Genomic DNA, 25110 nt, shown 5'->3' with positions numbered 1-25110 from the left:
TTAAAGACCAGAGCCTTGAAGGTCAGCCCTTTTCTTGTGAAATCAGGCCCTTGGTGTACCTAGCCCTCAGACTTAGCAGAAACATCCATGAGCAGAGAATCACAATCATGTGTGGCTCCCCCACACCCTCCCTCCCTCCAAGGGACATCTTCACCTCCAGCCTCAAGGACACAGTAGGCCCTGGAAGTCTAGCCATAAACTTAAGTAAAGAGCACATAGATCAGCTCCCTCATTTAGGGAGGGAGGGAAAAGGGAGGGAAACCAAGTTTCAGAGAATTAAGTGACTAGGGTCCAGTCCCATAAATAGGCTATGATGATGAAGCTGGACTGAGCCTGGGTCTTCCGGTCAGGACCAGTTCCATTGCACCCCAAGGCCTCAAAGACCAGTTGGCCATTTTGCCTTTGGAGGGCTCTTGGGTGTGGTCCCAGGTGGTCTTAGCAGCTCTTCCTTCCCACAGACATCTACCTGCCTTGGAGGCTTCCATCATCCATCCCAGCAGCTTTTCTCTCTGGGCCTCTCACACCATTTTCAGAGAAAAAAAAGCTTGTATAGCAAAGGGGGCCAGGTCCTTGACCTGGGATCCGGCCACTTGATGTCCAGTTATAGTAATTGTGTATTTTGATAACTGCATTCACCAGTGATTGTTCTCTTGTGGAATTCCATGTGCTTGATTTCATGCACTGACAAACTTGATTGTGAGAGGGGGTCCATAGACTTCATCATACTCACTACCCAAGGGGTCCAGGTCACACTGGACAGGTCAAGTCCCCAAACCCTGGTGGGGAGGGCAAACCTGGGGATGGGAGTGGCTCTGGGGGCATAGCATCAAGGGTATGGCCCCTGCGTAGGCATCCAGGAGACTGCAAGGGGGGGGGGGGGTTGGGGAAGGTCTACCAAAGGTTAGTCATGTAGTCTTGGCTAAGTCATATTTTTTCTTTCCTCCTTTGTCAATTAAGGAAGTTGAACCAAATGATCTCCAGGCCCCTCCAGCTCGGAAAGTTCATAGTACAATGGATTCCAGGTCCCTTCAGGTTCTAATATCCAAATGCTCTGATTCTAGAGCTGAGCAAAGAGGCTCCAGATTGGTGTTTGATAGCTTGGCATTGTTGTGTAAGGGGGAGCGAGTCACTTAATGATAATAATGGCCATATCTAGCATTTCTGTATTCATTAACATTTGCAAAACGCTTTATAAACTTTATCTCATTTGAACCTCATGGCAACCCTGGGAAACAGGTGCTATTATTATCTTCATTGTATATATGAGGAAACTGAGGCAGGCAAAGATAAAGTGACTTGGTCAGCTAGGAAGTCCCAGGGACAGGATTAGAATTCTGGTCTTCTCCCAGCTGTGTTGGAATGGGGAGAGTACAATGGAAAGAGTGTGGATGAGGAGGTCAGAAAGCCTGTAATCAAAGGCTGATCGCATGGCTCCTGACTGGGGAGACCTGGGATAAGGCGTTTCGCGGCTCTGGGCCCCCAGTTTTCTCTGCTGTCAAATGAGAAGGTTGGCTCACATTTCCTCTTCTATTTCCTCATTTGTCCGTTAAGGAAACTGCACTAGGCGATCACTGAGGTTCTTTCAAACTGAGAGTCATCTTTTGTAATGAAGAACTAAAGGGGACAATAAAAAGTGGTTTAGGAAAACTTACTGACATCACCTGCATCTGACAGTGCATTCATTTTTCCTTACCCATAGCCCTCCACCTCTTTTTGTGTATTTTTCAGAAGATTTTTCTCCTGGGATCAGGAAGCAGGGCAATGAGACAACTTGAGGTATCCATGGTTGCTTCAGGAGGGAAGGATTTTCCCCTCATTGGAGGCAGCATGGTGGTTTGATGACTAGAACATGGGGTCTGGAGGCAGGAAGGGTCCCTGAACAGGGGTGGTGGTGCCAGTTGTTGGGTCTTCCAAGGAATCTTAAACAATCTTAATGTATTGAGAGACACCTCATTGTAAAAGTGCCAGGAAAGCGGAATTTTGGTTTGCCACATCCATCCTTGGCAAACAACAAACTCAGCGGGATCTTTGATCGACCACCTCTGAAAGTGAATCGTGAAATGGTAACGATGTGGTCCATGGAGGAGAATCATTGTCAAAAGTCAGCTTGACCCCTCCTCCTACCATCATCAAAGGGCCCTGAACAGGTATACAGATGACTACCATGTGAAGACTTTGTATAGATGGGAGGGTAGATAGTAGGTCAATAGTTATTGACGTTTTCTCCAAAACTTTATTGATGCTGGAATCATTAAATTCTAAGATTTTTCTCAGAGGATTTGATGTCTTCCTCTTCTTTAGATGCCTTTAAATAAGTCCCTGGATTCCTTCACCTCTTTTTCTTGCTTCCAATAGGGATCCCTCTCTTACCTGGTCCTTGTCTGAAGGCTTTTCCCATCTTTGTATTTTTAGGGACATTTCTACTTCCTCTGTAATCACCTGAGGGATTGTAATGTTAGGATCCAAGTGTGGTGAGTTTACTATCCTTGATGGAGAAAACAGATCATTGTGACAATTTTTGCAAATCTTTTCCATTTTTCTTCTGTTTTGAGCCCTCTTTCCTTTTTGGTCCTTGGATGCTCTTGTAATGAGCATTGACTATGCTTAGTTGCGTGTCTTGCCAAGTTTGCTTCTCAGATTCTATCCTTCCATACTTCTCTATGTTTTATGAGATGATCTGCCCATAATTGTCCATCATCCTTTTCTGTGAGATTTTTACATATAAGTTTATATTCTAACCCAGAGTTATTTTTGAATGTCATCTCTCTTGTAGCAATTAATTTTTGTAACTAATTTTTGTTGGCTTAACTTTTGGATGAAATCTTGAGAGTTGGAGTCGATGTCATTTTCATTACCCATTTCCCTCAGAGCAGACTCTAAGGACCTAAGGCAAGACAAAGGGACAATGAGCCAGCAACAAAGTCTTTCAACCAGGCCTTAGGTGCCTCACCTGTAGGAAGGCTTGGTGAGGTCCAGTAGGGACCCTGGGATCAGAGAGGCCAGAAGCTCTCAGGGGGTCTTGGGTACCTGGATGAGCCACATCAAGTTGGACTTCAGCAAGAGAGCTCCTCAGATCCCCCCCCGACCCCAAATCCCCTATCCCCCAACAATAAGGAATGTTTTCCAGTGCCTCTTCCCTGGAAACAACCACTCATTTGGGAGTCAGTTTGTCAGACACTGGGTACCCACACTGTGAAGACCCTTTCTTCATCTGTGTCCTCCCTAGGTCCCTCCTTTAGGAGAAAGCATTCTATAACCTAGGGCAGAGGATGGAAACCTGAGACCTCAAGGCCACATGTGTCCTTCTAGGTTCTCAAGTTCAGCCCTTTAACTGAGTCCAGGTTTTACGGGACAAATCCTTTTATTAAGAAGGGTTTCTGTGAAGTTTGGATTCAGTCAAAGGGTGGCACTTGACGACCTAGAGGGTCACATGTGGCCTTGAAGCTGCAGGTCCCCCACCCCTGGCCTAAGGATTCATTAGGAACCAGTCTCATCTGGTTCCCATGAGGCCAGCTGGAGAGGACAGGATAAGGACCCTCCACAGGGCATTTAGCATCTCAGATCGATGTGCAGGCTGCTAGAGTGTGAGGGGAAGATTCCTTGGTCAGGATGAGGATTCTGTTCCTGGCTCAGTCCTTCTCTTTCTGGATGTTGGGTCCCTCCTCAGTAAAAGGCTTGATGTTCTCCAAAGCCCCTGGAGCTTTAGGTGCTGTGACTTAGGAAGCAGTCAAATGGGAGCTGTGTGTTAGCATTCCCATTTAGCATATGAGTAAATGAAGCCCTAGAAGAGCTTAAATGCCTTGTATAAGGTTTTACTTCTATTGGTTTCCGATTCCAAACTCAGGGGTGCTGCTTCTACCACCAGCAGTGCCCTTGTGGGTAGGCTGCTTTCCTTCCACGTCAACGACTTGCTTCCATCATGGACATCAGAATGATAGTGTGACACTTTTATTTTAACATCAAAAGATGATGGAGTAGTAGAGACTCAGAGCTGGAAGGGGTCCCTGAGGTCATCTATTCCAATTTACACTAGAGTGAGAATCTTTTCTAGAGCCCCCTGAGTCGCAGATTCAGCCTTTGGCAAGGGGGAGCCCAGTCCCAGCCTGGGGAGCTGGTGCCCCTGGGGCATGGCCTGCAGCCTTCCCAAGTCTCTATTTGCATTATGCTCAAAACATATTTGTGGATTGACTGGGGTGTGTCTCCAAAGACATTCAAAGAGAATTTCATACATCAAATCCAGTTAGCCTTTGAGTTAACATAAAAGAGAAGATGCATTCCTATTTTTTTTTAATTGACTTCTGTGAATAGAGCTGAATATTTTAGGGCAGCACAGAGATTAATATTGGGATCCAACCTCATTGACTACTGGCCATTAGAGATGGAAGTTGTTTTTATCAGCAGAAATTCATTTTCAGGTGGCTCTAAGCAAAACTCTTGAAACGAATAAACATTTCTTGAGTATGCTGGATGAGCTCCAAACGCTATTGGTGGGCAACTCAGTATTGGGAGGGGGAAATGGAAGAGTTGGAATTCTGAGGGAACAGGATCAGCACATAGTAAGTGCTTGATATGTGCTTATTGACTGATCAGGGAATAGTTCATCATATGGCTCACTTTACAAAACTCACAATGGTAAGTTTCTTCATAATTCTTGTACTCAAAGAAGGATACATGTATGTAACAGGCTATTTTTATCTGGTTCAAAAAACAAAAACCTCTAAGGGGAAAAAGAGGTGAATATGGGGAATAACTTAATTTGGTGAAAATTCACTGTATTTGGAAATGTTCGTTAATTTGTGCTTTTGTCAATATCCGCTTTCATGGCAAGACTTTAATAAAGTTAATTGCTGGGCTCATGGTAGCGATGGGTACTAGGGAGCATAGATTGTGCTGACCCACATTTGCACCTGTTAACATTCACCAGGCTGTGCTAGGAAAGGGAAAGGAGTGAGAGCTTCCTCTCCCAACAGCACTCACCCACCTATGGTGGCCACTGCTTTCAGTTCTGGTCACTCTGACTCTTGGCAGAAGCTGGACTTTCTGGGATGGTTTGTTATGGGCTGACTTGGTCTGGCTGGGGCACTGGCTCATATATGTCCTCATCAATAACTTCTGAGTTATTGGCTAAATACATCTGAGACAAACCTTTACCCAGGTTTTGGGCATTTCAGTCAGGGTAAGTCAATCAATAATTCAGAAACATTTATTCATCTCCCACAGTAAAAAGAAAGACACTTCCCCCCATATACACCAAAATTTTGTCATAGAATTTTTTTTTATAGTAGCAAAAACTTGGAAACAATAGGTACCTATTTCTTGGGAAATGGTTACACAGTTTGGTTCCATGGTCTTCGAGCAACAGGGCACGTGAAGAATCAAGAGAAGTATGGAAAACACATGGATGGCCACAAAGTGAGGTCAACAAACCAATATCACCAATGGAAAGAGAAACAACGGAAATAGAATATTCCAAAATTATAGTGACCAAGCTCAGACCCAAAAAAACAGATATCCTTCTCTATGCCACTCATTCGATTTTCATTCTCCTTTCTTCCCATTAGGAACCTCCATGCCTTCTCCCTGCCTCGAGATCAATGTTGAGACTCTGACATCTACATTCTTCTACATGCACTTGACTCTCGACACTCTCTGTCAGAAACACACAGGACTTTATGGCATCTTCTTATTCCAAGTGAAGGGGATGGAGGTGGAGAGAAGAGGAGTGGGCATTTTTCTATGATCCAGGCTCTCCAACAATCTGTACTCCTATCCTGTCACCAGGAGAATGCTAGTGGCAAAGAGGTGGACTTTGGTAGCAATGAAGGAGGATCATTGGAAAGGCACCATAGTTGCCCCAAATGAGATTCATTGGAAGGGTGTCATGATTGTCCAAATGTGAGCCAGCCTGCTCTTCTCATCAAAGATTCTGGGCAAACAAGGGAATTGATGAACATGAGATGGTTCACTTGTCTGTCCCAGAAAGTGCCTCTTAAAACATTCATTAGACTTTGGGCAATCACTTTTTCTCCTTGGGCCTCAGTTTCCTCACTTATAAAATGAAGTAACTGGACTAGACAACCTCTGATGTTTCTTCCGACTCTGGATCTAAAATCATCTGTGTTGTTCATCTGATCTAATTAATCAGTTAATTAACAAGCATTTATTTTGAGCCTACTATGTTGAATTCTGGGGACACAAAGGATAAAGCAAAATAAATCTCTGACCTCAAGGAGCTTTCATTCTCATTGGGGAGATCATACGTAAATAACTAGTCATATACATGATACATACACAGTATATGGAAGGTGACTTTACAGGGAAGCATGAGAAGTTGAGGAGACCAAGAAAGGCCTCCTATAGCAGAGAGTGTTTGAACTGAGTCTTGAAGCCAGACATTCTTAGAGGTGGAGATGAGGAGGGAAAGCAGTCTATGTGTGTGGCAAGAAGATGATAATAACAGCTGGTAACAAATGATGTGGCTAGTAGTCAGAGTTCACACTTTACATAACTGAGAGTAGAGACATCCTGAGCTGCCTCTTAACACTTTATAATCCAGTTTTGAGCAAATAAAATGAGAAGAGAGAAATCAGCCTATGTTGAGAAGACGTAATATGGAAGCAGTTGGTGTATATTCAGCAGAAATAAGAAAGAAGCCTTTCTCTGTAAGACCCCAGGACAATGGAGAGAGAGAGAGAGAGAGAGAGAGAGAGTGAGAGAGAGAGAGAGAGAGAGAGAGAGAGAGAGAGAGAGAGAGAGAGAGAGAGAGCACCCACCAAGAGTTTGAAGGTTTTTCTATTACATCTATCTTATCTTTGAATTGAATGCACCATCACCTTCCTTCCTAACAAAACCAGTAGATGATAAGTTAGGCAAAGAATTAACTTTTCTTGCTTTTTCCCATTTTCACTTTGTCCCACAAGGAGAGGTTACCCACACAGCTTTAATCTTTCCCTTCAGGAACACTGAAGTTTGCACCAGACCCTTTTTGATTTTTGATTCCAGATATTCAATCTGGGGAGCACTTATCCAATCAGGCCATGTGAAACTTAATTCCGTTCTTGTCTCTTTCAGAAAATTAAGGCAACTTTTTTTTCACAGAAGCGCCTCATTGCCAGAGCCAGGAGTCCACTTGTCTGCCTTTAGCAGGATCATGAGGCTTAGAGATAATCCCAGAGCACCACACTCCCAGTGGCCCATCTGCCAACCACCTTGACTGGATAGGTACAGCAAGTGCTGCCAAAAGACTCAATATTTATTTATAGGAGCGTCTTTTATTTCTGCCATGATAAAGCACACCTACCCTGCCCCAGCTGCTTCTGTACTTTCCTTATCTGCAAAGGAGGGGGTTGGAGTACATGATCTCCAAGGTAACTTTCAGCTCCAAATCACTTGATCCTCAGGGCCATCTGGAGGCCTGCGCCCCTTGCCAGGCTCTGGAGAGAAGAGCGAGGGTCAATGTATTAAACAACTAAAGGCCTTTGGGCCCCAAGGGATGCTGCCTTGTGTCATACAGAAGTTGGACAATGACTCCAGGAAGTTTCCAACCTACCACAACCAATTACATGATGCATAGAAAGAATCATAGGTCATGGTCTTCCAGCTGGAAGGGACCTTTCAGGTCATTGAGTCCATCCTCTCATTGAACAGATGAAGTAACTGAAACTTGGGAGCAGTGGGGAGTGACTTTCCCAAGTAAGTGGCAGAGATAGGATTTGAACTCAGTCCTTCCCACTGCAGCAAGACATATGATTTATTACAGGACTCCCAACTAAAGCTCATGGAATGTGGTCACCATGAACTACTCAAAGGAACTGTGACTCTGAGGGTCTAGGCCTTCATTAGGAGAAGGTATGGTGCAACAGAAGGAACCCTAACTCTGAGTCAGAGGGTTTGGTTGCAAATACTAACTCTGAAAACCTTGACTACCTTTGAGCATTACTTATGTTTGCCAGGCGTCACTTTCTTTCTCTACAAAAGGAGAGATTGGACTAGATGGGATCTGAGGTCCCTCTCAGCTCTAGGTGAATGGTCCTCAGGGACCTCAGCTTCCTCTTGGGACCAAATGACTCCTAGGATCCCCTTTAGCTCTAAATCCAAGATGGCAGCCCCAGGCAATGCAGACCACAGCCTTTCCAGAGTTGTCTCTAGAAGATTCACACCCTTCCAACTGATCTTGTGCTGGCTAGAACCAACTCTCTTAGACTGGTTCTGAGGTACTTCTTGCATGTCGGCCTCTCCATTCCAGCAGGGTCCTCCATGGGACCATGAATTGCCACAAGGTCATGAACCACTATGGGGCCATGAACCTCCAGAGGAACACGAACTGCCACTAGGCCATGAATAGCCATGGGACCATGAGATGCCATGAGGAGGAGCTTTGGCAGAAGTCCCAGAGAGTGGCAAGTCATCTAGCTCAGCCCTGTTCACCATGGCCCTTGTGCTATTCTGCTTGGTGGGATGCCTCTCAGATGACACATTAAAGAAGACAACCTTGGAATTGGTTCCTTCTGTGACAAATGAACATCTGCTACCAAGACACTCTTTTGTCAATGTCTTTTCTTCCCCCTAAATTTCATTGCCCACATACTTTGGAGTCCTTGTGAGAACCTTCTTTAAAAGTTCTTGGCCTCCGTCACCAGAGGTGGGGGCCCGTAGTACTCATGAGGAGCAGACATACTCGGGCCTTGGAAGTGGAGGCTCACCACAGATGTCTCTGGTATGTCTTGATAATGCCCAAGGGTTGATCTGCAGTTATGGGCCCAGAAAAGCTTAGACCATGGAAGCCAAGGCAGCAACCATGAGAGCAAGGGCTCCATTGTCACATGCAGAAGGCACAAATGCTGACTTTGGAATCCTGAGTTCAAATTTTGACTCTACCACTTACAGGTGAGGAAACTGAGGTCCATGGAGGAGTAATGTTTTTTTAAATCATCCAGATTAACAGTAACAGTGTAGCTCCTAGGATACATGCAGAGATCCCAGGCTTGGAGCTGGTAGGAAGCTTAAAGGGCACCCACTCCCAACCCTCCATTTTGAAAATGAGGGAACTGAGACCCCAGGAAGTGAAGACTTGCTTCATATCACCCAGGTAGCAAGTGGCTGAGAGGGATTCAAACTCAGGTCCTTGGGCACCAAGTGCAGTGCACTTTTAGAGTCTTCTGTGCTAACACAGAGTTCTCACTCAGGACCTTTCAATGACTCCCAATTGTCTACTGAAGGAAGTCCCAGACCTCACCTGAGATAGAAATGGAATCAGGCAGAATCTGAGTCTTCTCTGTCTTCCTAGGCTTATCTCAAGTTCATTGCACTCTTCTTCTTGATACTTTGACAAGACTGGCTTCCTTACCATCTACCATTTCCTACCTTTGTGCCTTTGGTCAGAGAGGTACTTATGCCTAGTGTACTGTAGCAACTGGAGAGCTGGAAGATCCAGATTCAAATCTGGCCTCAGATGCTACCCTTGTGACAATGGACACATCACTTATCCTGCCTCAGTTTCCAAGATGGGGATACTAGCAGTATCAAAGTACTCAAGTGGGAGACAGTGGGATAGAGCAGAAATAACACTGACCTTGGGGTCAGAAGACCCAAGTTCACTCTTCAGCTCTGCCACTTAACTGCCTGAGATCCTGTCCGAGTCACCCAACCTCCTTTGCCTCAGTTTCCTCTACTGTCAAATTAGAGAACTGGTTAGTGGACCTCTAGGATCCCTTCCTACTAATAATGTAGGACAAATCATTTTGTCACATCTTAAAGGGCCAAGCCAATATCAATTTTACAATAATTATGCTTGTAATATCCACCCTTCTACCCAGCCACCCTTCAAGCCCTCAGTCAGAGGTTGCCTCTCTCCCCTCCAGCCTCCCAACTCCCTCCTATGTGCTGGCCTCCCCATTAGACTGGGAGCTCCTTGAGGGCAGACACCATCTTTCTTCCTACTTGTATTTGTATTCCCAGCATGAAGCATAGCACCAGGCTCCTCATCAAGAGTGTTCCTTGTCTCTTGCCTGGCTTTCTTTCCTCCTCTGGGTCCTCTGGTACCTCTGCCTCACCTCCATTCAGTCTGGAGCTTTCTCATTTTGTCCCATCCTTATTTATTTCCATTTTCTTTTTAAAAAATAAACTTAAGGGGGGGCGGAGCCAAGATGGCGGAGTAGAAAGACGCACATACACATAGCTCTGAACCCACAACCCATAAAACGGCTACAAGGAAGTAACTCACGGCGAATTCTGCACCCAGAGGCCACGGAACATTGGAGCGAGGGAGATTTCTGTTCCGGAGAGACCTGCAAACCTCTCGCGGGGGGTCCTTCGTGCTGCGGACTGGGTGCCGGGACTGGGAGCTGAGTGCAGCCCTGCTGCGGCCGCGGCACCGAGAGGAAAAATCCGAGCTGGCTTCAGGGACGGGATCTCCAGCGGCCGCACAAGTCCCTCCACCCACAGGTGACGGGGGTCGGTGAGAGAGTCTCCTTGGCGGGTCTAGAGGGGAGTGGGGTGCCCCCATAACTCAGGCCTCCCTGGGAGGTAGAAGCTGAGAGGTGGCTGCAGACCGGGGCTCCCCAAGCGGGCGGGAGCCTGAATCCATTGTGGAAGGTCTGTGCATAAACCCCCTGAGGGAACTGAGCCTGAGAGGCGGCCCTGCCCCAACCTCAGCACCTGAACTTAATCTCACACTGAATAGCAGCCCTGCCCCTGCCAAAAGCCCTGAGGCTGGAAGCAGCATTTGAATCTCAGACCCCAAACGCTGGCTGGGAGGATCAGGAGGCGAGGTGGGTGTGAGGAGAATATTCAGAGGTCAAGTCACTGGCTGGGAAAATGCCCAGAAAAGGGAAAAGAAATAAGACTATAGAAGGTTACTTTCTTGGTGAACAGGCATTTCCTCCCTTCCTTTCTGATGAGGAAGAACAGTGCTTACCATCAGGCAAAGACACAGAAATCAAGGCTTCTGTGTCCCAGCCCACCCAATGGGCTCAGGCCATGGAAGAGCTCAAAAAGAATTTTGAAAATCAAGTTAGAGAGGTAGAGGAAAAGCTGGGAAAAGAAATGAGAGACATGAAGTCAAAGCATGAACAGCAGATCAGCTCCCTGCTAAAGGAGACCCCAAAAAATGTTGAAGAAAATAACACCTTGAAAACTAGCCTAACTCAATTGGCAAAAGAGGTTCAAAAAGCCAATGAGGAGAAGAATGCTTTCAAAAGCAGAATTAGCCAAATGGAAAAGGAGATTCAAAAGCTCACTGAAGAAAATAGTTCTTTCAAAATTAGAATGGCACAGATGGAGGCTAAGGACTTTATGAGAAAGCAAGAAATCACAGAACAAAGCGAGAAGAATGGAAACATGGAAGATAATGTGAAATATCTCATTGGAAAAACAACTGACCTGGAAAATAGATCCAGGAGAGACAATTTAAAAATTATGGGACTACGCTGAAAGCCATGATCAAAAGAAGAGCCTGGACATCATCTTTCATGAAATTATCAAGGAAAACTGCCCTGAGATTCTAGAACCAGAGGGCAAAATAAATATTCAAGGAATCCATAGAACACCGCCTGAAAGAGATCCAAAAGGAGAAACTCCTAGGAACATTGTGGCCAAATTCCAGAGTTCCCAGGTCAAGGAGAAAATATTGCAAGCAGCTAGAAAGAAACAATTCAAGTATTGTGGAAATACAATCAGGATAACACAAGATCTAGCAGCCTCTACATTAAGGGATTGAAGGGCATGGAATAGGATATTCCAGAAGTCAAAGGAACTAGGACTAAAACCAAGAATCACCTACCCAGCAAAACTGAGTATAATATTTCAGGGGAAAAATTGGTCTTTCAATGAAATAGAGGATTTTCAAGCATTCTTGATGAAAAGACCAGAGCTGAAAAGAAAATTTGACTTTCAAACACAAGAATGAAGAAAACCATGAAAAGGTGAACAGCAAAGAGAAGTCATAAGGGACTTACTAAAGTTGAACTGTTTACATTCCTACATGGAAAGACAATATTTGTAACTCTTGAAACATTTCAGTATCTGGGTACTGGGTGGGATTACACACACACACATGCACACACGCACACATACATAGAGACAGAGTGAATTGAAGAGGATGGGATCATATCTTAAAAAAAAAATGAAATCAAGCACTGAGAGAGAAATATATTGGGAGGAGAAAGGGAGAAATTGAATGGGGCAAATTATCTCTCATAAAAGAGGCAAGCAAAAGACTCATTAGTGGAGGGATAAAGAGGGGAGGTGAGAGAAAAACATGAAGTCTACTCTCATCACATTCCACTAAAGGAAAGAATAAAATGCACACTCATTTTGGTAGGAAAACCTATCTCACAATACAGGAAAGTGGGGGATAAGGGGACAAGCAGGGTGGGGGGGATGATAGAAGGGAGGGCATGGGGAGGAGAGTGCAATTCAAGGTCGACACTCATAGGGAGGGATAGGATCAAATGAGAATAGAAGTAATGGGGGACAGGATAGGATGGAGGGAAATATAGTTAGTCCTATACAACACAACTATTATGGAAGTCATTTGCAAAACTACACAGATTTGGCCTGTATTGAATTGCTTGCCTTCCAAAGGGAAGGGGTGGAGAGGGAGGGAGGTAAAGAAGTTGGAACTCAATGTGTTAGGATCAACTGTCGAGTAATGTTCTTGCCACTAGGAAATAAGAAATACAGGTAAAGGAGTATAGAAAGCTATCTGGCCCTACAGGACAAAAGGGAAGACGGAGACAAGGGCAGAGAGGGATAGAAGAGAGAGCAGATTGGTCATAGGGGCAATTAGAATGCTTGGTGTTTGGGGGGGGAGGGGATAAAAGGGGAGAAAATTTGTAACCCAAAATTTTGTGAAAAGAAATGTTAAAAGTTAAATTAAAAAAATAAATTAAAAAAAAACTTAAAAGCAACAATGATCATGAAATTTTCCATAATCAAAGAAGAGAAAAAAGAGACTGATATAGGAAACCCTGAATCTCCATCACACACAGTCAAGTTTTTCTTTTTAAGTATAAATTAAGTTTCACATGGTGGCACCTCCTTCCTTGTCTGTGTTCTCTTCAGAGCTGCCTCCTTCCCTCTGGGGATTTTAAAAGCGCTTCATTCATAGTCTTTTCTGGCTTTTTTCCTTTCCTTCCTCCCTCCCTCCCTTCCTTCCTTCTTTTCTCTCTCTCTTTCTTTCTCTTTTTCCTTCCTTCCTTCCTTCCTTCCTTCCTTCCTTCCTTCCTTCCTTCCTTCCTTCCTTCCTTCCTTCCTTCCTTCCTTCCTTCCTTCCTTTCTTCCTAGGTATCACCATTATTTGTCTACATAACACACTTTACCAGATTTTAAGTTCCCAAGGGTAAGGATTGAGCCTGATTCACCTTAACAAGAGCTCAGGGCTTCTGACCTCTACCTGGTCAACCAGACTGTAGACACTCAGTTGTATGTCTGTTGAACAGATGAGTGGGTGAGTGAGTGAACAAACTCTTCCTTCCAATCATGGCTGCTCCTTTTCCTTAGTTGGTCTAAAGAGCAGAAAGTAGAAAGAGCAGGAATATAAAACAGAACCCAAAAGGCAAGAAGAGAAAACAAGGAGAATTCTCCAGGTCTTCCTGCACAAGAAAATTCCTATTATTTTTAAAAAGGTTTTTCAGAAGTCAGATTTCCTTTGGTTCAAAAGAGGTGTTGAGAGAGGAGACAAACAGTCATTCTGTCCATCCTTTAAGGTCAGCCGTTTTCTCTTTCTGTTTTTCAGCGTCTCATTTTATGTTTTCTGTTTTCTACATTTGATGTGGGGCAGAATATTGGAGTGGGCAGGAGCTCAAGAGAGCAGCCTGTCCAACCCCTCCACTTTCCAGAAGAGGAGACCTCCATCCAGACAGAAGGTCACACAGCTGAGCATGAGCCGATTGAGGACTGGAACTCAAGGTTCTGGATTCCATATCCAGTTACTCTTCCTGTTAGTGAGCAGACTTAGGGAAGAGCCAGACAATTCAGTTCACCATTCAGTGAACACTTTAAGTACTTAACAGTTTTCCAGGCACTGAACCACTACCATGTGCCAGGGTGAAGAGGGAAACCATTCCTGTTTCCAAAGAGCATGGATCCTATAACCCCAGAGAGGTCACATCTCCGGGCTTGGCGGAAGTGGGTGACCCAGCCACCTGGGGCCTGTTCCAGAGTCTCCTTCATGGTCTTTCTTCAGTCCAGCTATGTCAAAGACACAGAATCCTTCCTTGCCAGAAGAGTAGGGAAGCCCCTTTTGGAGCCCTGCCTCTCTGGCTTCCTCCTCCATCTCTCCAAGAATACTTGTTTTGTCTATACTTAAAAAAACACACCATTATTTCACTCATGAGAGGTCATGTCCTTCCACTTGTGAGGGGTCAAAGCCTCTTTTATGTCCTAGAAGAAGAAGAAGAGGAAGAAGAAGAAAAAGAAAGAGAAAAAGAAAAGGAGAAGAAGAAGGATGAGAAGAGGAGGAGAATGAGAAGAAGGAGAAGGAGAAAAAGGAGAAGAGGAGGAGTACACACACATTCCCAGTCACCTGATGACCAATATTCTGGCAATCAGACCCCAAGCTCCTTTTCAGAGATTTCATTCAAGTGCCCTCTTCTATAGGAAGCTGGTCCTGATTCCAAGGCCCTTTTCAGATCCATGGTCACAGAACTTGAGAGTTGAAGGGCACCTCAGCTTGGACTGGGAAGACTTGGGTTCAAATCCTGCCTCAGACACTGATCAACTGAGTGACCTTGGGCAGATTATCCAACCTTTCCAAGCTTCAGGTTCTTAATTAATAAAGCAGAGATAATGTCTGCTGCCTTGTTTGGTTCCAAGGAGAGCATGCCTCTAAAGTGCTCTACAGACTAGCAATGTCAATGTCTTTATGGATACTTCATTATCCCCACTCTGGGGGATCCCTTGCTATCCTGAAATTTTCTTGAATGCTCCAGGGTTCAGTGGACATTTCCGTTGTGGGTGTTCTCTCCCCTAATGTAGTTTATGACTCTTTGATCCCTTCTTAGATGCCTTCATGAACTATCATGACCACAGCCACGGCTAGCCTTCTAGTGCTGAGCTCTCCTCGCCTGACTTTGGCTGACCCTCGGACCTTATTTTTAAAGATAAAATTTTATTGATAACTCTTTTTACATTCATTTTTAACCTACCTGCATTCTTCATTATTCTCCCCCAGAAACATGTCTCTTAGAAGAAAAATGATTTTGAAAAGAAAATAAAGAGGAAGACAGGAAACAATAATCAAAACCAATCAATGTATAAAAAATTCTGAACATATAAGCTCTGTTTTCCACTTGTGGACTTCCCCCTTGATGAAGGCCTGTGCTGGGAGGCTCTTCTCTACTTCATTCACTGTTCTTTTGGCTCTGCCCATTTCATGGGAGTCTTCCCAGGCTTCTCTGGATTCAGCAAAGTCATCATTTTTTATAGCACAGAAATATTCCATTATATTCACAGACCACAATTCTTTGGCCATTCCCCAAGCTAGGAGCACCTACTTCGTTTCCAGTTCCTTGTGACCACAAAAAGGGCTGCCATCAATATTTTGTTGGATATGAGGACTTTCTAGGCATCTAGGTAGTGTAGTTTATAGGCTGCTGAGCCTGGAGTCAGCAAGACATCTTCCTGAATTCAAATCCAGTCTCAGACACTTACTAGCTGTGTGACCCTGGGCAAGTCACTTAACCCTGTTTGCCTCAGTTTCCTCATCTGTCAAATGAGCTGGAGAAGGAAATGGTAAACTCCACCATCTCTGTCAAGAAAACCCCAAATGGGACCATGAAGATTCAGACAGAACAGAAAATGACTCAATGGATTTAGCCATGGGATCTTGGTCAAGGGGTATAGAAGACTTTGGCACTTTTTTTAAAACTGAATTTCAAATTGCTTTCCAGAGTGTTGGCATGTATCCGCAGCTCCACCAACAATGCACCAATGTACCTGTGTTCTCACAACTTCTCTGACATCTTTTTAGTCATTTCTGCCTGTTTTAGGACCTGGCCTCATTCTTCCTTGGGAGACCTGCTGGAGTTCCAGGGACATAGCTTTTGAGAACTTATCACATCAGTATCCCAGGGAGGCCTTATTCTGTGCAGAAGGAATACCCACTGCTGTTTATTAGAACTGGGTCCACTGAATGAGAGAGGGATTCAGGACCTGCAGCCTCTGTTAGAAGGACACTATGATCAACAATTTCTGGATGCCAGATGGTTGATCATGTTCCTGTTCTGTTGTAGGCACTCAGTCTTTGGAGAGTCATGGGTTTAGAAGGGCTTTAGAACCCCTAGTCCAACCCCATCTATTTATAGATAAGGAAACTGAGTCTCTGGTAAGTTCAGTGACTTTCCTAGTATCACCCAGTTCCTAAGTGTTGGGGCACGATTTGACCCTGGGGCTTTCTGATGCCAAATCCAACCCTTGACCCTCCCATGACATGGTGCCTCTCTCTTCTTGTGTCTCTTGTTCCGTACCGTCAGTAATGCTCTGCTAAGATGGAAGGACCCCAACTTCTATTTGTGTTCCTCAGCACAGAATGGTGAGATCTCCAGCTTCGGGAGGGGGCAGTGATCAGGAAGTCTCTGAGACCCTGGGGGAGCTCTCGTTGGCTGAGTGGCTCATCTAAGGTGGTTTCTCTCAAGCTTCTGAGCTCATCTAGCTAGAGCACCACAGTCATTTAAGACAGAAATGGGAATGCTTTCTTTTTTGAAATATGAAGCAAAAAGTCAATCCCAGGCCTTATCTTGTCAGGTCTGATCTCATCAGTGCTCCATGCTTTGTAGAACAATGATCATTATTGTCTAGTTTGGATGGGGGCCAAAGAGCGGGGAGCATCGGAGGCAGGGACAAGGTGGACCAGTTGAGCAAGGCTCATCTTCCTCCTCCTCCTCTTCTCTACCCTTGCCCCCACAGAAATGCAAAGAGGTTTCCTAGGGGTCAGCTGCAAAAAGATTGTCAGGCCCAGATGGGGAGCAGCTGACTCAGGCAATGGGGCCAAAGACAAGAACCGCCACCTCCCCTCAATGGGGTGGCTCAGCTGCTTTTCCGGGATATACTGGGATGTGTGTGAACACGTGCATGTGTGTGCATGTATGTGCACATGTGTATATGTGTGTACAACCATGCACTTATATGTGTATGTATGCATGTGCATGTATGTGAATACATGTGTGTGTGCACTTATGTATTAGGGGGTGCGGGGCAGGTTTCCTCCTTTATCCAAGCCTTTTGGTATCTTGCTGTGTGGCTCTAATGAAGTTGCTGACTCGTGCGTGGTCTAGCCTTGCTTGAGGGAATGGGCAAACCAGTTGACTGAAGCCTGCCGAGCTGATAGATGGGCTGAGGATGGGGGGAGGCAAGCATTTTCCCTGGGGGGCCCGGAAGCACAAAGAATGGTCAGGCTGGCGAAGGAGCCTCTGCCCAGATGGGAGCAAAAGCTTGACCTTTCTTTTACTTTGTGCTTCAGGGAAAGTATCAACACTTTCCTGGTTGATTTTTCCACTTTTTTTCCTTCTCCCTTAAAATGCAGGAGGGAATGTGGTTGCATTTATCCTTTCACATCAGAAGCTAGAGAAGTCAGAATGATTTGCAGGTGCTGCAGAAAAGCTGGTGGCTGAAGGCACAATGTGGCACCAGGGAAGAGGGGCCGGACAAGGTTGATGCCTTGCTGGGACATCAGGTCAGAACACAGGGGACTTGGAGGCTCCGGACACAGCTGCCCCCCAGCATCTTCCAGGGAGAAATCTCTGGTTCACTGACTGGGGATTCCTCTAGACTTCCAGGACAGTCTAATCTTGGAAGGGGGCACCCCTAAGAGAACTGTCTGCATTTGTAGGAAGCCCCGTATCTGACTCCCTATTGGTAGAGAGGGGCCAGAGGGAAATCCACGTCCCCGGTGGTTTCTAGGAAGATAGTGCTATCAAGAGTATTAGGGAATGAGACAATATCCAGTTTGCTCAAACCTAGAAGAGGATTCCAAGCTCCCAATCCTCAGGTGCCCCGCATCTTGCCAGACTTCACTGCAAGGGGTCTTTACTCTCATGAAAGGATGGTTTAGGAACACCTGAGTGGGTGCTGGGGAAAGGTCCTAGAACCAGGATGGCCCTCAGTGGTCAGTTATCTAAGCCTTCCCATCTGTGTACTAGGGAGCCCCAACTACATAATTCCCAACAAATGGTCTCTGACTGAAGATATCCAGGGAGGGGGCCTCCTCCAGTCTGCTCAGTCTACTGTCAGACAACTAAGTGTTTGAAAATGTTTCTGACCTTGAACCAGGATGGGCTGCTTTGTAATTTCTGTCCCCTACTCCCACCCCCACCCCAGACCTTCCTTCGCTACTTTTGTCTTTTGGGACCGTGTAAAAGAAGTCCAATCTATCCATGTGACAGCCCTTCAAGGAGACTTGAACACATCCATCGAGCTTTCCATGTTAAGCATCTTTGGTTCCTACCCCTGACCCTCATGTGACATGAGCTCTCTGTCCATCTGCTGCTGGATGATCTCCATCTGGTCAATGTCCATTCTAAATAATGGCCCTCAGAACAGTGCTTCCAATGTGGTCTGACCTCCTGCAAGGCCTGGAATGAATAGTCCAGAACACTCTCCATGATCTGAATTGTGGAACAACTGTAGCTTTCTTGCCTCCATGACCCTCCAATAGATCCCGGAGTTGGACTAGTCTCTGTAGAGTGACTGACCACATCTGTGTATGAGCAAGAGATGATGCATTCAAAGCCTGACAGAAAAACATTGGGCACTAGCTGGGCCAGGCTACTTGTACCAGATCTGCCCTCCTCTTCCTCAAGCTGGACAATGGGAAATCAGCTCTCAGCTACCTCCTTCCAAGGTGACTTTAAGAACAGCTGGGAAATCCAGATTGTACTGAGGTCTCTGTGCTGCCTGGACCCTTCTCAGGGCCCTCTCATTCCTGGGTGCAGGAAGGTCTCAGGGAAGGTGTCCACCAAGGTCAGACAGACAGATAGATTCTAGAGACCATGTTCTTCCAATCTTTCATTCCCTTTTCCTTTTTGTTTTTCCTAAATCAAACCCAAAGATGGGGCTTGGCAATATCCATGTGATTGTAAATAGACCATCTGCTCCCACCAGGCCACAGACGAGTGATTTCACTGAAATGTAGCCGAATTTTAAATGGAAGCTAGCAACTCACTGTGGATTAGATGCTGAGGAGCCACCACAGCTCCAGATCTTGTGGGCTAAGTAGGACATGGTCGGGGGCCTGTGCCATACACGTCCTTGGGGCTGAGTTGGACCTTGGAGATGGCTAGTTGGGGTCCCAGCAGGGTGTCAGATGAGGAAGAAAAAGCCACCGTAACAACACAAAAGAGAGCAGGGCTTGAGCCATCCCTGGGAATCCCAACCCTCTCGCATTCCTGAAGGTCCATTTTATTTATTGAACAAAGCTGGAGTGATTTGTGGAGGATTTCTCTTGGGCCAGCAATGGGATACTGGGTGGGAAGAGGAGTCGTCAGCCAGTTGCATGCTGGGAGTGCACCACTCTCATTTGCAGCCAACATCCGTCACTGAATTAGTGCCCTTTCTCTCACCCAAGGGATCCAGGCCAATTCCCTGGGTCTGGGTGGAGTGGAAAAGGAAGATAGCAGGTTGGGTTCCATCCATCCCTTGGCTCCCCTGCCCCCGCAGGAGGAGGAGGGACCGGCTCCCCCAAGGCCAGGCTTTGAATGGGCTTGAGGGGAGTTGTCTGGTTGATGTCTGTGAGGAAGCCTCCGGGGAGCCCCAGGAGAGAAGCACCACATGGGGTCTGTGGGGCCTAGAACCAGAGTCCAGCAGCCAATTACACTTTCTTGTAATTGGGAAACTGTCAAGAGATTCAGAGATGTGGCCAAGGTCCCACAAGGTCACAAATCAGTGGAAGAGGTAGGATTTGAATGCCTTTCCTCTGACCCAGAGCTGGGGCTCACTCCACTATGGCCTCTGACGTTTAGCTATCCATGGCAAACAGTGCTCATTCCACGTGGTTTATTTTGCAGCAAGTCTGATTCTTGTTCAGTGTGCTCTGACTCCAGGCCATGACAAAGGCTTTCTTCCCAGTCTCCCCCACACCAGACAGAACCTGAGCTCCTTGAGGGCAGTGAGCTCTCGTTTTTCTCTTTGCCACCCTGAGCACGGTGCCTGACACGTAGTAGGCACTTAATCGACACCTGTCATACACTTTTGGGTCTCCTTGCATGTCTTGGGTCACACTTTCGGCTGAATCTTCCAGGGATCTGGTGTCATGCACCCCAATAAAGGCAAACACCTTTCCTCGGCTTCCTGGCCAGCTGTGGAGGAGCTCCCACGCTTTTTGGTGGCTTCTTTTCATCAGGTCCTCCTTCCAGGGAACCACCCCTACGCCCATCCCACTATCCCCACCCCAGACTGTGCCACTCCCCAAACTCTGCCTGAACCAACCATCTCCCGATCCCTTCTTCCATACTGAAAGGTCTGACATGTGGAGGGACAGAGACTGGAGGGAATTTCCAGGAGGCAGCTTTGGGTTCAAGAGAGACCAGAGGTAGGCAGGGCAGAATGAAAAGAACATGGTCCTGGTCCAGCTCCCTGCTTCTGGCGTCACCACCAACCTCAGTTTCCTCTCTTGCCTCTGGCATCCCTTCTGGCCCCAGGACTTTGCTTTAAGGATCCTAAGAAAGATTTTCTATGCCTGGGAGCTGGCCAGGAGTGGACTAGCCAGCTCTGTAAGTAGTGAGTTCCTTGTCACTGGCAGTGTTCAAGTAAAGGCCACATGGCCACCTGTCAGGGATTGTGTAGAAGAGTCTCCTGCCTTGGGTGGGAGACAAAATTAGAGGCCCCTTCAAGTCCTTTCCAATCTGTAATAAAATTAAAATAAAATTTATATTTGTGAATAAAAATTTAAAAGCACGGGGGAATTATTTTTGTTTAGATCTCCCAGAACACACAAACCATTATGACATATATAGGTGATGGATTTGAGGATAGAGTGTGTGCATGACCCCCCCCCCCCCCAATGAGAACACTTCTCCTAGGGTCTGTGCACCGCAGGTCTGACCCCCTCCTGCCTGGCACCCTGGGGCCCTTGGCTTCACCTTTGAGGTCTGGCCCACCTGTTGTCCTGCATGGAGCTCAATGGATTTCCTTTCCTTTTGGCCAAGGTGAGCAGGTTCCCTCCTCCTTCTCCCTCTTCTCCTCCTCCCCTTCCCTTCCTCTCCTCCTCCTCCTCCTCTTCCTCCTCCTCAGGGGCCATCAAAGAGGCAACCCTGGGAGACTCTGAACATTCCAAGTCCTCCCTGGGGGCTCAGGGGCTCTGTGCTGTGCCCACACCCCACTCACTCTCTCTTCCTGATTCCTGAGTGTGACACATCCCATCCTGCTCTACGCCCAGGTCCCAAATCTCGCCTCCTTGAGTCACAGTTATGGAAAGTCTGCTCCCCAGCCCTCCTACGTTGCTCAGGCAAAAACACCCGTTTAATTAGAAAATGAAAATCATTAATACTCTTTTGTGCTCAGTAGGAAAACCCCACATTCAGTGTGTAGAGCAGATTGTGGCTTCCTTCAGACTAAAATCAGATAATAATGAGCCTAATTACTCCGTTTGCCTAATTTAATTACCCAGCTTCCTTCCTATCACCCTCTTTCCAAGGGCCCAGGTTGGTGTGGCCCATGAGGGTGCTGGCTGCCCCTTCTCATGTCCTCATGGAGCCATTGGTAGCCTCACCCTGCCACCTCCTGATGGAAGGCATGCAATTGGATGTCCCCACTGGGCAGCCGATCTTCGATTCCAAACTTCCCACAAGAAGCTGCTTCCTAGGGGATTGTAGCCATCCTCTCTGCTCCATGCCACCTGTTTTCAGAGTCCTAGCTTGGAGAATGGGAAGGACACAGTTTTCTCAGGGTTTCCTAAGTATTTCAGGGAGGGCTGTCCCTTTGAATAATCAGCCATGTTGACAAGAGTAGGGTTAGGGCTAGACATGGGAAGCAGTCACTGGCATCCATTGGGAGGTCTATCCTTCCATCAGCACATTTCCCACACATGAAGTCTGGTGGATCCCTGGATGAGGGTGGGTTCCTGTCCCAACTCTGATCCTTATGGGCCAGGGGACTGTGGGCAACTCCTTTAACATTAGCTTCTTCACATGTAAAAGGAGCAAGGGGAGGTTATAAGTGGAGTCTGCTTGGGTTGGGCAAGCATCTGAGGAAGCTTCTTAAGTTATTTTTAGGGAAAGATGGACAGTTATGGGCTACATCATAATGCAGCTGGATAGACTGATTTGGGAACAGTCTAATGACTGAGCATGATGGAACTGTGTTAGTGTGGCAGGTGGTCTCCAGGGGAGCACCCTGTGGGTCTGTTCATAGAGCTTTGCTGTTAAGCATGTTTATGACTTCGATAAAGGCATAGGTAGTATCACTGTCAAACTTTCACAGGATACCAGAGTAGAGGGATGGTGAAGACTTTGGAAGACAGAGTTAGGATCCAAGGACTGAACTACTGAGTCAAATTTAATGAGCTGTCATTTATTAGGGACAAATGTAAAGTCACACATGGGTCCAAGGAATTACCTTTACAAGTACATATATGATGGAGATCTAGTTAGACAATAGTTTATCTAAAAGGGATTTGCAGGTTTTAGTGGACCACAGACACAAGATCAATAAACAGTGTGAGTTGTGAGCTGAGAAAAGTGAATGTACGGTGATCTTGGGCTGAATTAAGAGCGGCACTCTCACAGGAGATAGGCCAAAGGGAGCTCATGATGGCCCCCACCTCAGAGGGTGGAGGAGAGGTGGCTGATGCTGCTTCAGCTCTTACTGGGGAGTGTCCTCACCCCCGAACTCCTAGATCCATTGACTGATCTGTGGAAGTATTGATCTCATTGTTTAGTTTCACCTTAATCCTGTCCAATAAGTCTAGGCAAAAGGAGCTTACAGGTCCCATCTTCTCAGTTTCAAGGTAAAGAAAGTGAATTGCCCAGAAAGGGCATCACAGCTCCTCCCACAGCCCATGAGCAGGGCTGGGGTGAGAGCCTTGCCAGGCGGACACCTCACTCTTTCATCAGAGGTGTCTCTGTGCAAACTTCTGGAGACATCAAGTGCATCTTTGCAGCTCCTCCTAGAAGAGGCCATGGAGGTAATGTCTTCCTAGCAACGCCAGAGAAAAATTGCTGTGCTCACGACTCTCCCAAAATGACTATTTGGGGATGACCAACAAGCCTGTTTAAGTGCTGCCTGTGTGCCAGGTACTGAGCTTGGAGCTGGGGATACATGGACAAAAATGAAACAATTCCTGCTCTCAGTGGGCTTGTGTTCAATTTGGGGAAATGATCTGTACACACACGAGAACATACAAAATGTATGTAAAGTAAACACGGGGTAAATTTTTTGAGGGGATCAGTCACTAACACCTGGGGGACTAAGCAATGCAATCTCATGGAGGAGGCTTGGTTGGAGCTGAGCTCAAAAGAAATTGGAGATTCCAAAGGTGGAGAGGGGGCTTTCCAGCTGTGGTTGAACACCTGGGCAGAAGTTCAGAGAGGAGCGATGGAGGATCAGTGAGCTGGCAGTTTTATTGGACCACAGAGTACATACGTAATGAGCCTGGAAAGGTAGGTTGGGACCAGATGGAGAAGGGCTTTAAATACCCAATAGAAGAGTGTGTACCGGATCCTAGAAGAGGTGAGGAGCTCCTGGGGCTCTCAGGGAGGGGAGGGGCAAGGTTAGACCTGAGCTTCAGGGATCTGACTTTGGCGACAGAGGGGTAAGGAGTTTGGAGAAAAGAGAGACTGGAGCCAGGGAGAGTAAAGAAAAGGCTGGTGCAGCAGTCCAGATGAGAGGTGGTGGGAGTGGGCTTTGTGAGTGGAGAGGAGGGAACAAATGGGGAGATGTCCAGATGGAATCATTGACTACCATGGGGTGGGGGTGGGGCTGAAGGAGAGGGAGGAACTCAGGATGACTTGAGCTTGTGAACCTGGGTGCTTGGGAAGATGGGGGAGCCATTGACAAGGATGGGGCCATTGAGGAGAGGAGAGGCTTTGTGTGGGGAGGAATAGAATGACTACTGCCTTAAACATACCAACTGGAGATGCCCAGGGTGTCACACAGAGGACAAGACCCTTACGGGAGGAGGCAAATTTGTCTAATTCATGACATAACTCGTATTTCCAGGAAGCTGGGTATTTGTGACCTATGACTAAATGATGCCTTTAGGGCTTAGCTGCTGACTCAGGTAAAGGAGAAGTCACAGTGAGAAACAAAGACTTGTTAATGTCCTTTGGGTGAAGCTGGCCAGTGGTGCTGTCCCCAAGGAGAACGCACTGGTTTGGGAGGGAGTGGCTTCCCCCAGCCTGCAGGTCTGCAAGGAAGGCTGGATGGCCAATGTTGGGGACATGATACATGAGACTAAGCACAACATTTGGGGCTAATGGATCTGGCTTCAGATTTTAAATCTTTCTGTGACTGTCTGCACGATGTTAGACAAGTCATATTTCCTCTGGGGGGGGGAGAGTCTTAGATTTTCTCATCACTAGATGACCTCTGCCATCCCTTCCAGCTCCAATAACATGTTGGTGTGATCTCTTCCATCTCGAAATCTGTGGTATCCTAGGATTTCTGGCCAGGAACTCGTGGGCCAAGGAGGAAGCTGAGGTCCTTTCCAATCTGGAGATTAAGGGCTTCCTTATCATGTAGCTAGATGACACAGTGGACAGAGCACAGGATCTGTTCAAATTTGGCCTCTGAGGGCAGAGCTCAGAGTGGAAAATACTTCAGGTACACTCAGTGAATGGAATTGAGGGGTCCTTGGTGGTCTCTAGGCCAGTAAAAGGAGGCTGATCCTCAGAGAAGGGAATTCATACAAAGCCAAGCAGCATGCCCTGGCATGAAGCCACTCACGTGAGTCCGTCCAGGTCTCAGACACAATCTTCTCTTTCCAGCCACCTCAAAGTGACCCCCTTAGGGCCCTTCCTTCTGCATCAGTCTTTGGGGGGGGGAAGGAAGGGGGCTGAATGGAAACAAGGACTCACCTATGCCTCTCCCCCACCTGACCTCTTCCTCCTGGGGACACTGCGGTTTGAGTTACTTGAAGGCCCCTGGGAATGAGGCTGCTGAGGCCCCAGGGGCTCCTTA

The sequence above is a fragment of the Notamacropus eugenii genome, chromosome 2 (genome assembly GCF_028372415.1).
Source record: "Notamacropus eugenii isolate mMacEug1 chromosome 2, mMacEug1.pri_v2, whole genome shotgun sequence".
NCBI classification, from domain to species: domain Eukaryota; kingdom Metazoa; phylum Chordata; class Mammalia; order Diprotodontia; family Macropodidae; genus Notamacropus; species Notamacropus eugenii.
This window is presented reverse-complemented; position numbering follows the sequence as displayed.